The sequence below is a fragment of the Pteropus medius genome, unplaced genomic scaffold (assembly GCF_902729225.1).
Source record: "Pteropus medius unplaced genomic scaffold, Ma_sr-lr_union100, whole genome shotgun sequence".
Taxonomy (NCBI): domain Eukaryota; kingdom Metazoa; phylum Chordata; class Mammalia; order Chiroptera; family Pteropodidae; genus Pteropus; species Pteropus medius.
This window is the reverse complement of record NW_024342469.1, coordinates 1,949,913-1,961,549: the sequence shown is the minus strand read 5'-3', so window position 1 is coordinate 1,961,549 and position 11,637 is coordinate 1,949,913. Positions and strand designations below refer to the sequence as shown.

The following is an 11,637-nucleotide window of genomic DNA, read 5'->3' as shown; positions in this document are numbered from 1 at the left end:
GCCTCACCTGTCCCCTGTACTGTGGGCTCCATCGGTCATATGACCTCCCTGGGCTTTGGACCTTACGGTGGGAGATGACCTGGCCCTGGGCCCTGACACCCTGCTCACCTCTTGCCAGAGATGTCCTGGACTCCCCTCCTGTGAAGAGCTCTCTGTAACTCCGGGTGGGAAGTGCCGCCTCTGGGCCCCAGCGTCTTTCGCTGTGAACTAAGGCGCTGGGCTTGGATGACGTGTTCACTCATTCGCACATTCGCTCACGCATCCGTTCGTCGATGCCGCAGTCAAGTCCCGCTCCACGCCCAGCAGCGGGTTCTGTGCGCGTGCCTGCGTGTCTGCCGTTGAAGGCTCCACGAGGGGACGATGCCGTGCGCAGTGAGGACACACCACGCGTCCTCCTGCCACGTTTCTCCTCGGCCTGGCGCTGACTGACCGAGTCATTCGCTCTGAACGACGCCGTGCCCGCCCGCCCGCCTGGCCTTTCGATGGCTGCTGGGACCCCGGGTGTTTGCAGCCGCCTGAGGTCATGCCGTGCGTCCCGTGACTTCTGCCCTGGGGCCAGCGAGGGGCTTTACGGAGCGTTTGCTCCCCCGTCGGGCCGCCGGCCGTGCGGTGCGGGGAGCCCCCAGAGCTTCAGTAGGATTACAGATTCTCCTTCGCCAGGCATCTACTGGGCATCTCCGCGTGCCGGGTACCGGGTGGTGCTCAGTGGTGGGTAGGTGAGCAACCGCCAGGGGGCCAGGGCTCTGTTTGGCTCGAGCTGTGTTTTCAGCACCTGGGACAGTGCCTCGTGCCCGGTGGGTGCTCAGGAAAGCACTGTGAGTGAGTGAATGAGTGAACGAGGCCACGTCCCTGCTCACGGATCCCCCAGCACAGAGCAGGAGCCAGGGCAAGCCCATGACGGTGGCCCAGCCCGGCGCGTGTGCTGGGGCTCAGCTGGGGCTCAGTGCCCAGGTCTCAGCCTCCCCTCCCTCCCCTCCCTCTCTCCTCCTCCTCCCTCCCCCCTCCTCCCCTCCTCTCCTCCTGCTCCCCTCCCTTCCTCTCGATCCCTTCTTCCTTCCCCGCCCCTTCCGCTTCCTCGGCGCCCACTTCCTTCCCTCTGCCCGCCCTCCCCACACCAGACTCTCCTAGTGGCTTCCCCTCTGAGGCTCCCGCAGAGCGCGGCCCCGTGCACGGTCGCTGTCCCTCTGTGTGTCCGTCCCTCAGAGGGCAGGTTCCAAACCCAACTGGTTGCCTTGGCCCCGGAATGTGGTGCAGAGTCAGAATGAGCGCCATATGCCAAAGATTGGCTTAGGACAGAGGTGGTCAGGGAGGGCTTCCTGGAGGAGGGGGTACACGTGTGCTGTTCCACATATCAAAGGCTGGGCTGACGGCAGCACTTCTGGGGGCCGAGCACAGAAGGGTTCTGAGCAAGCTGCAGTTGCCATTCTGTTTGGATTTATTGGGGTGAATATTCATGGAGTCCGGATGCACAGATGGATCGGGTTCTGGTGGCGGCCACGAAGGCGTCACTTACGGACCGGCCCCATCTTGTCTGATGCAGCGTCTTCTCTCGAAACACGTCATCCCAACCGATCTCTGCGGCGAAGCCAGCGGAGACAGGTCCAGGCCAGCCCGGGCCTCCGCTTCCTGCTTCCCGTCTGTCCCCACATCGGCCCCCTGAGGACCTCGATGTGAGTTTGCAGGAGAGAAACAGAGGCCCGGAGCGGCACGTCGCCAGCTGGCAGGAGCAGGGCCGGTTACGCCTGAGTCGCAGGTGAAGACTGGCCCTGTCCCCAGCCGCAGAGCCTGGGGGGTCGCGGCTGGAGGGGAACCCCGCTCTGCCACCCGCCAGCCGGACAGTCCCGACCGCGATGGCTGCGTCCTCATCTGTGAAACGGGGCGATCCCGAGGGTGAAATGCAGCGAACACGGGCCGGGCGCCTGCAGTGGCCCTGGCCGCAGCTGGGCGGCGCTCCACGGCCCGCAGGTAGGGAGGGAAGTGGTCACCTGCGTCTGTGCAGCGGCCACCGCGCACTGGGCACCAGGTCATTCACATACACCGACCTTTAATCCAAACGTCCCATGAGGAATCACCAGCCCCATTTTGTAGAAGAGAAAGCAGAGGCTCAGACGTAGCTGGGAAGCAGCGGAAACAGATTAAGAGCCAGCTGTGTCCTGCAGACCGTCCCCGGCCGCCTCCCGGAGACGCAGACCCCTGTGCCCCGGCTGCAGTCCCCTGCCCTCCCGCCCGGCGACCAAAACCAGCAGCTTCGGAGCAGAAACGCGTTTCAAGCTGAGTTCTGGAGGGAGAGACTGGTTCCCCGGGGCAGCGCCTGAGCTGGGTCCCCAAGGAGGGCCGTGGCGGCAGGCCCTCATCCACGCCCTGGGACCCCAACTTCCAGAGTGTCCCAGGCGGAGGGACCCTGCTCCCACCGACCTGTCACTGGGCAATGAGGGTCTCGTCCCCTTTCTGATGGAGGGAGGGCCGTCTCAGGGTGACACTTCACAGTGTCCTTCTGCAGTGAGGAGGGTGACCAGATGTCTGGGTGACTGGCTTCCGGGAGGACTCGCTGGTCCTGCATGCCCGGCCTGGCTGGGTGGTCTCGGGGGACCCCCCATCCCGGCGCTGGGCTCCCTGGCCGCCCGGCCCCACGCTGCCCGCTCTCTCGTTTTCCTGCGTGTGTCACGTCTGTAGCTGCTCTGGGGCTCCTCGTCACGGGGCCAGGCCGGGGTGGCCTCGGCCGGCTGCACAGAAACAGACGGGCAGCTCTGACTCGGCACCGTTCGCCAGGGCTCTGTGGCCTCTGCCCTCATCCCTCCGTGTGTCCTCGGTCACTTAGCCTCTCTGTGCCCTAGTGTCCTCGTCTGTGCCCTGTTCCTACGAGCTGTCACGTGTGTTAAATGACGCTTGATACAGAGCCCTTGGAACAGCCATCACCGGGTTAAAGGTTACTGTCCCCCCCCTCCAGTGCCCAGGTTACTGTCCACCCCAATCCCCTGGGGCTGCCGTACTGAGTGCCACGAATGCGGGGCTTTAAACAGCAGGCGTGTTCCTGTCACGAGGTGTCTGCAGGGCCGTGTGTGTCCAGGGGAGTCTCGCTGGACCCAGCACGGGCACTGACAGGTGGCTCGCGTTGGACGGTGGACGTGTGGATGGATCTGGACAGTATGGAAAGGCCAGACAAGTGCTGTGGGGGCGCGGGGGGCGTCACATTGGGAAACTTTGAGAAGAAGGGACACCTTGAGCTGAGATTTGAGGGGGGTCCTAGAATCAGGAGGAGGAGGAGGAGGGCCTTCCAGGTGGAGGGAGCAGCACACACAAAGGCCGGGTGGGGGCAGGTGACAGTGTGCTGTGCTCTGTGCCCGCTGTGTGTGGCACTGGACAGCGAGGCTGGCGGGCCAGCAGGCCTGGGCCTGGGGGGCCAGCCGTGGTGAGCAGAGTCACTTGTTTTTGGAAGGGCTGCTGCGTGGCGCAGGGGGCGAGGCCGGAGGGACCAACCCAGGGCCGGAGGCCCGAGACAAGGCCCGCGCAGCAAAGCCGGGGTCCTCAGCGCCCGAGCCCGCCTCTGCCAGTGCCTCCTTGGGCCTCTCGGCTGCCCGGCTGCGTCCATTCTATTGTCCGCTATCCATCCAGGCCCCACGCGGGGACACACGCTCGCCAGTGGACGTGCGGACAGATGCACGGAGTGCGCCCCTGGTGTCATCTCGGGGGGCAGCAGCAGCTCTGAAGGGCGGCCGGGCAGTTAGGGTGCAAGACTGAGCGGCTGGCCCCGTCGGGCGTCTGTTGTGGTGTGTTTGTCGCCCAGCCACGTCCAGCTCAGTCTGCGTGCCTGTTACTGCCCAGGCGGACGCCGTCTCTGGCCCGGAGGTGCTTCTGGGCGGTGGAGATAAAGTGGCGAGACCTGTGGACTCGGCCGAAGCCAGGTGTCTGCGGGTGCAGGGGCTGCGGGGGGCCCAACGCGGGCGGGTGCGTGAGGGGCGTGAGGTGTTGTCCACAGTCATCACAGCGGCTCTTCGGGAGGAACCCCCATGCCGAGGAAGGAGCATTCGGAGGGCTGCGTGGGCGGCCAGGGTCTTCCAGCTGGTGCTTTGTCACCAAAGGCTGTGAGCACTTGGCCGTGTTGCTGTGCGTCCAGGGACTAGAGTGGACAGTCGAGCTGGGGACTGGGTGTGGGTGCCGCGCGGGCCGGGAGTGCTGAGCAGTGTCCTGTGGGCACCGTCACATCTGGGAAAGAAGCTCTGGGACATGGGCTGAGTGTCACCGCTGCACGTGATAGAGGGTGGCCCGTGGACTGGTACATTAGAGTCGTTTCACGTAGCCCAAAGCAGCCGTGGGCAGCAGCCTCTAGCTTGGTGGCTTCCTCGTGTCTCTTGGGGTCGACGTTGCTGACATATGGGCCTGTGAAAGCTGAGCCCGCCACCGAGAGGCCAGCTGGCCTCGTCCCTTTGCAGGGTGTCTGGGAGGGGACCTGGGGACCACTGGGTCCTGGGGACCACTGGGTCCTGGGGAGGGGTCCTGAGGACCACTGGGGCCTGGGGACCACTGGGTCATATCCGAGGTCAGTGCCCCCACGGTGGCCGCATCTTGGCTTGAGCCCAGACCTCCTCGGTCCCGGCTGAGCTGTCCCTCCCTCGTGGCCACGGAGGCCGGGGGCTGAGCGAAGTGTCACCTGGCTCAGACTGGCCGGTGGGCAGAGACCGCAGGTCTTCCTGGGCCTGGTTCCCAGCCCCGTTTGCACGTTCACAGACTCTTTTCCTTCCTGCCTGGTGGCCTTAGTCTCTCCTGTCCCCCTAAGCAGCCTGGGGTTACGAAGACTCCTGATGAACCCGGGGTGAACCCCGACTCTGTCTTACTGGCTTTGTGGCCTCAGCAGGTCCCTTCGGATCCCCGGGCCCTGGCGTCCTGGTGGTGGGAGTTTCCCATGCAGGACAGAGATACGTAAAGGCCGCTCGCGGTGGGGTCGCAGGCCGGCTAGCGGTCTGTGGCTCGTGGCCAGGGCGATGTTCCGGTCACCTTCTCGAACCTGCTCCGCCCCTGACTTTCACCTGAAACACTGAAATAATCTCCTCTCGACCGTCCTCAAAGCATCAAATGAGGAAAATGACGAGAGCAAGCGGCCAGCGCCGTAGACGTGAGCCCGCGCGGTCCCCCGCGCCGTCCCCGTCCCCACTTTCCAGACGAGGGGACGACGCTCCAGACGAGGGGGCGTCTCTCAGCACCTGCCCTCGTCTTTTGCCTTTTACATGACGCATCCCCGTGCGGGTCGCATGGAAGCGCAGTTCTCGCCTCGTGCACGCCCGTGGGGACCAGGCCTCTGCACACTCCCCACGATGGGGCGGGCGAGGACCGTCCGTAACTTCATCAGTGGGATTTGGAATGGACTAAATGACTCCAGTTTGTCATTTTTACCAGACGCTTTACAAAGAAAATCAATTAATTCCAATGACTGATCGTTTTCATCTAATTTATGGAATCGAAGTAAAGCTTTTGAAATTCCTGCGATGGCTGGAGAAACAGTGATGTGATTTTGGTGACAGTCGGGTTGTGGCGAAAACGGCGTCCTCGGTCCCTCGGTGAGGAAGGGGTTGGGCTCTGCCGGGAAATTCAGGCGGGCGTGGATGATCCCACAACCGGACACGAACTGTCGTGGTCACACTTTGAAACTGTTATGTGTGCCCCCGAATAACCGGAGGTAAATAAATGAGTGACGCTGATGCTAAAGCTGAAAGAAACTACCGTTTAATTTTGTTTGGCACGGTCACACTCTCTCTCGCTTTCCTCGTCATTAATCCGATTTGAGAAATAGTCGAGTCTTTGCAGAATTACTTGGCAGATCGACTCAAGAGTCCTATAACGGCACTAAACTTTTTATAAACCAATCCTCTCAATTGTGGGTGCCGCCCCATAGTGTCGGTTGGGACCCTTTCTTTGAAGCATTCAGAGGGTGGAAGCTGCAAAACGCTGGTCATTAACATTTTTGCAAATCGTGATGATTGGAGACAAAGCAGGAAGACAGCCACCTTCATCGCTGCCACAGCAAGGGAGTGACGGAATGAGCGGGGCCCGGGCAGCTCGGCGTATGAGCTTCCACCGGAAATTCTCATTCAACCTGGGGCTGATCTTGACCTATGGGAAGGGTCTTCAGATGGGGCTCCTGTGTTTAATCGGGTAGGTTTACGAGGGGGACCAGGATGCCAACGCGTGGAGAAGCGCCAGGATTTGTGGCGTCTGCATTCAGTGAAATATTCAAAAGACTCGTGAACGCAGGTGATGTATTCGGCGTGTTTTGTTATGAAAATATGTGTCCAAAACAACTACCCTGAATGGAGGCAAAAGGCAGTGTCTGTGACAATGTTTCTGCTGAAATCTTTACACGTTTCAACGTAAAAATATTAGAATTGAGAATACTCTCCGCTTGACGGAATTTACTCTGAGCTAACCAGGCGCTTCAGTTTCTGTCGAGATGATGTTTTCTGAATTTAAACGATCGTGGAGAATCAGTTGGAATGCTAACAATTAAAAAATGCAAGTTGGTGCCCATTCCATGCTATTTTAGGAAAAATTTGAAATACTATAATTCTATTAAAAACGTTCTTCTGAAAAATACCACTGATACAGTATCACGATATATGTATATATAGGAAGGGACATGACTAATTGTGTAAATATGTACGAAGGATAATTTTATATTTAATGTTTAGATAATAATATAAAGAATCTTAGAATTTTGCTTTAATGTACATGTTACATTTTCATTTTTATTAAAAACAATTTTTAATAATAGCTTTTGAATAGAACTCTTCTAGGCCCACTAACATAATAAAACCAATTTATTGGTCAATAAAGGCATCCATCATTCGCAACACATAAATACGTGTGTGCATGTACACGTATAAGACATTTAATGTGCATCTGGATATAATTGAGATTCCAATAGCATCTTAAAGGTTCAGCTGCCACACAGAGAAGCGGGGTCCCCCGGGAGTCACGCGGCTCGTCTGAGGCCACATGGTGCGGGTAATAGAGCGGTATTCTCTTCCGTGTTTTTTGGTGCTGTTGTCAGATCCTTAAAAAATATTATTAATAACGTTTTAATAATGTCCTTTTTTACCCATTGAGCAACAACTCCCCAAGTTTCAGTTACGCAAGAGGAAGTTCGAGAGAGATCTGTCGCCCAGCCCGGCGCCCGCGGCTAACGGACAGCGTCGGGCGCTTACAAAAAGTGCCCTTGCCACCCGCCCACGTGCACTTAACCCGGAACGAAACAAGCCACAGACAAGCAGAAAACCCGCAGAGGGACGCGGGACGCCTTGGTTCACTGCCCTGACCGCGGGACGTGTCTCCAGGCGAGGCGGACGTCCGGTCCCATCGCATTGTGCGGGTGGCCTGTTTCCACGCGTCACCTTCGATACGGTTGCCGTTACGGACTCCCGGTCTTTTCTCCTCCCTCCCGAAAGTTTTGTCTTTTTTTCGTGCTGCTTTTTCTTCGTTGGTGTTGTTTTTAACGGAATATTGAGTAAAACCAGAAGAATGCTCGACGGCACTGCGCAGTGCTGGGAGGGACCGGGCGGGGGCCGTGGGCCTCGGGCCTTGGGCCTTGGGCCTCGGGCAGGGGCGCCGACGGCTGCCGAGGTCCGGCCGCGCTGCCCCGTGTCGCCGAGCGCTTGGGGCCGCACACGGCCGCCTCGGAGGCACGCGATGGTGTCTGAAAGCCGCTCGGCGGGGACACCGCTGTCCCGCGGAGGTGTCCGCCGAGCTTCCTTCGCTTCCGCTCGTGGATGGGATGCCGCCGTGTGCCGGCCCCGAGATGTAGCCTGCCCCCTGTCCTGCGGACGGCCCCTTTGGTGACTCCGGGTTGGTCGTGTCGGTGTCCTGTTGGGGACGGGACGCTCTTGGTCCCTTGCAGGGACTCCCTGTAGGACAGTGGCCCGCCGCGCTGTTGGACCGACGACGTGCGGGGCTCACTGCCCGCTGCCTGACCCCGTTCTCTGCCGTGCAGGGGCTGCGTGAGTCCCCTAGCCCCGGGCCGAAGCAGCCCCTCCAGGCCACCCCCACCCCCGGCCCCCGCTTCCTGGCTCGGGCCGTCCCTGCTGGCTTCCGTGAGGACACAGCCATGTCCCTCGCCATCATACTTGTCTCCTGATGCAGACTGGCACCAGGGACACGGGTAGTGCTGCCAGCTGGACAGAAGCCCCTGACCTTGGCGACTTGGAGAGGAGCAAGATGTGCTCTCTGCCCACCTCCCCCGGGGGTGGCTGATCTCAGATAGAGGAGGTGACTTTGACAGACCCTGAAGGATGCCACCAGCTGGGGTGGCGACGGTGAACCAGGGAGAAGGAGTGTGTGACCGTGCCTGTGGGGGTGGGGCAGGGCCGGAGGTGGGTGCGCAGGCGCTCCGCCCACCTCCAGCCCCTTGTCCTCGGCACCTCAGAAGTCTGCTGAACTTTCCACATGCGACGTGGGCAGGTGACTTGCTTCGGCCGGTGACATAGGTGTGCAGAACACTGTGTGTCGGTCCCAAGCCTTACGAGGCCCCACGTGCTTCTGCTTGTCCCCTCGGGCCCCTCCAGCTCCCCTAGTAGAGGTGCCCTGGCCAGCCTCCTGGCTCGGGAGGAGAATGAGAGGGAGCTAAGACCGGCGGACACCGGTGGGGCCACGCAGCCCACGGGATCGCGCCCAGGTGTCCACGCTCGCCGTTCGCACTCTGCTGAGTTCGGGGCCGTTTCTTTCGTGGCCAACCTCCACCTCTCTTATCTATGTGTCTCGTTTTCTTCAAGCTGAGATGATATTACGCTTTTACAATATTTTATTTTATCATTTTATTTTATTTTATATTTTATTATTTTATTGTTTATTTTTTTGTGTCTACAGCTCCCAGTCTTCCTAGGTGGTCTCTCATCCGAGTACTAACCAGGCCTGACCCTGCTTAGCTTCCGAGATCAGATGGGATCGGGCGTGTTCAGGCTGGCGTGGCCGTAGACGCTTTCACAATATTTGAGAATCGACCGTGTTGAAGCCCCTCCTGGTCACTGAGGAGAATGCACTGTACCCTGCTCGCTGCTGCGTGTGACTCAGGGACCTTGGGTCTGGGGCTCCCCACTCCGTCCCCCCAGCACGTGGTGGGGTTCACTAACTGTCCGCTCGGCCAGTGTGCCATGGGCCCGAGCAGCTCGTTTCACTTCTAATTTAATTATCGATTACTTTTGCCTTGATGGCAAAGGGTTTGCGTGAGAATATAATTACTTCCTTGTACCCAGGCGGTCTGTCTAATGATTGCCTCCCACACGAGCCAGGCATCCATCCTGCTTTGATTAAACTAACCTGTCAGAGGGGCCGGCCTGCCTCCCGCTCGGCCGACTCCAGCCTCACCTGGGGCGAGAGCGCTCAGGTGCCCTGGACACAGGCCACGGGGGCCGGGCCCCTGCCTGGCACTTGGGAGCTGGGACGACATCCGGGATTGAGATCCCAGGTCGACAAGCCCACCTTCATCGTCCCCATCCTTCTGGAGAAAAGCTATCTAGTCGCCTCTGCAAAAACGCAGTCGTCACGGAAGTCTCGCTGCTCGTAGAGTTCACAGGTCATGGGACCATCGTGTGGCACTGAGCGCCAGGGCCCAGGGCAGGAAGAGGCCCCGGTCAGGGCCACAGGCTGGGGGCGGAGCTGAATGACTTGCTTGGCCGTCCAGCACCTGGGTGCCCTGAGGAAGGTTAGTCTCTGGGCCTCGTCATCTTCATCCGTAACCAGGGACGACAATGCAGGCTGTGGTTCCTCAGCCCAAACTCGGGGCCGGGAGGGTTCCACACGTTAGAGTTATTCTGGATTTTGGCAAAGTGACACAATGTGGCTTGCACAACACCAACCATGCCCGCGGGGCGCAGGGCAAGTGCCCCCAAATCAGGTTTATTATTTAAGTAGCAAGACATGACTCCTCAGACTAAGGTGGCCAATAGACATGATGAACGGTCTCGTGAGAATTCAGATTTTGTTGACAAATGAATTATGAAAAAGCTTTGGGATTTTAGAGCTCTCCAGACTTTGGAATTTTGGGGTGAAATAATAGATGTAGACCCGATTCAGCAAGTTCCTGCGAGGGTTAAATGGGGCCCTGGGGCAGTCACTCGGCATGGCACTGGGCGCATAGTAAGTTCTTAGTGAAGGGTCATTTCCGCTCACCCACTCGCTCTGAGCAGCACCCACCCACTCTGAGCCCCGCCAGGGTGCAGAGACACAGCGGGCACAGCCCCCACCCTCCAGAGCGCGTGGATTCGGGGTGGAGGTGCCAGGCCACAGGGATGACCCCACCAGGAGGACGCGCCCGCTCCCAGACGCACGCCAGCTCTCCACAGGACACAAAAAGGAACGGCCCGTGAACGCTGAAAAGATGCTCATCCCCTCCGATAAGTAAGACAATCCAAAGGGACACACACGAGATACTGTGTTTCAGCTCTCGGCTTTGCAGCGGCTTTAAGTGTGGCCAGTGCCTGAGGCTGGTACACCGAGGGCTGGGAATTGATCAAATGGGTTCTGCTCTTTTCTTGATGGATACTATTTTTAATTTCTATTAAAAGAATCATCATGTGTGTATATTCTGGGACTCTGCTCCACAGAAATCGTGCCTGAAGTCTGCACAGATACATGAGTAACGCGGGGTAATCACAGCATTGTTTGTAATTCCGAAACAGGAGCCCCTGAATTGTTTACGGGTAGGGGAGTGGGTGCACGTGCTGAGCTGCAGCCGCACGGGAATATTACGCAGGGACGAAGAAGGACCAGGGGACTTATATGGAAATGAAGTACCATGAACGTGTCTCCTCGCCTGTCAAGCGAGAGTCTGAATCGATCCTTCACGGGGTCTTACAAAGAGCCGGTCAAGGCTACAAAGCACTTGCCACGGTGCCCAACGTGAGGAGAATAATAGCCCCTGTCAGCCATGGCCCTGTCGTTTTTATCACGACCCTCAGGTGCTGGCTCGGCCCACGCTGGATCAGGCTTGGCTCCGAGGACGTGCCCTGGAGCAGCAGACAGGGCCAGGGAGGAGTTGGGAGGCCGAGGCTCTGGTCTGGATTCTGCCACCGACTCACTAGGTGACCGCGGGCAAGTCACTCAACCTCCCTGCATCCTGGCATTCGTGTCCATCGGCTCAGGGCGATGGTCTGGGTCAGTAACAGACACCCCTCCGTGCGTGTTCGCATGCCGTGCTGCTTCACTCCGGGGCGCCGGCTCGGGGACACCCACTAACAAGGGCAGAGCGAGCGGAACCACACGGCGGCTGTCACGCTTCCGAGGAGACAGCACGCGTCCCCCGTCCCCTCCGCATCACGTTCGTGGCTTCCCGCTCTGCTCCTGTGACTGCGCCTGCCCTGCCGAGGCCACGGCTGGCACACGGTAGGTGCTGTGGGTGCGTTTGTTGGGTAAGTTGTTTATTTGATGGGCACTTGGCAAGTGTCTGCTCTGGGCTGGGGACGTTCTATGCACCTGGGACAGAGCCGTGACCCAAACGAAGGTGCCACCCTTGTGGCGCCATCCCGCTACCGTGCGGCGCACTGCCGCTGTCCGCGTGGCAACAGGGGCCCTGCGCTGGCAGGTGGCATTGGCAGATACCGCCCAAACACAGATATAACTTCTGTTTTGTCACTCTGTCTGATTGTTAAAAGCCAC

General features: G+C 59.2%; 1 pseudogene; it reads right to left on the bottom strand.

Annotated features, from left to right (window-relative positions):
* Positions 1 to 8,841: 8,841 nt before the first annotated feature.
* Positions 8,842 to 8,960, bottom strand: LOC120603067 (uncharacterized; annotated as a pseudogene).
* Positions 8,961 to 11,637: the final 2,677 nt, after the last annotated feature.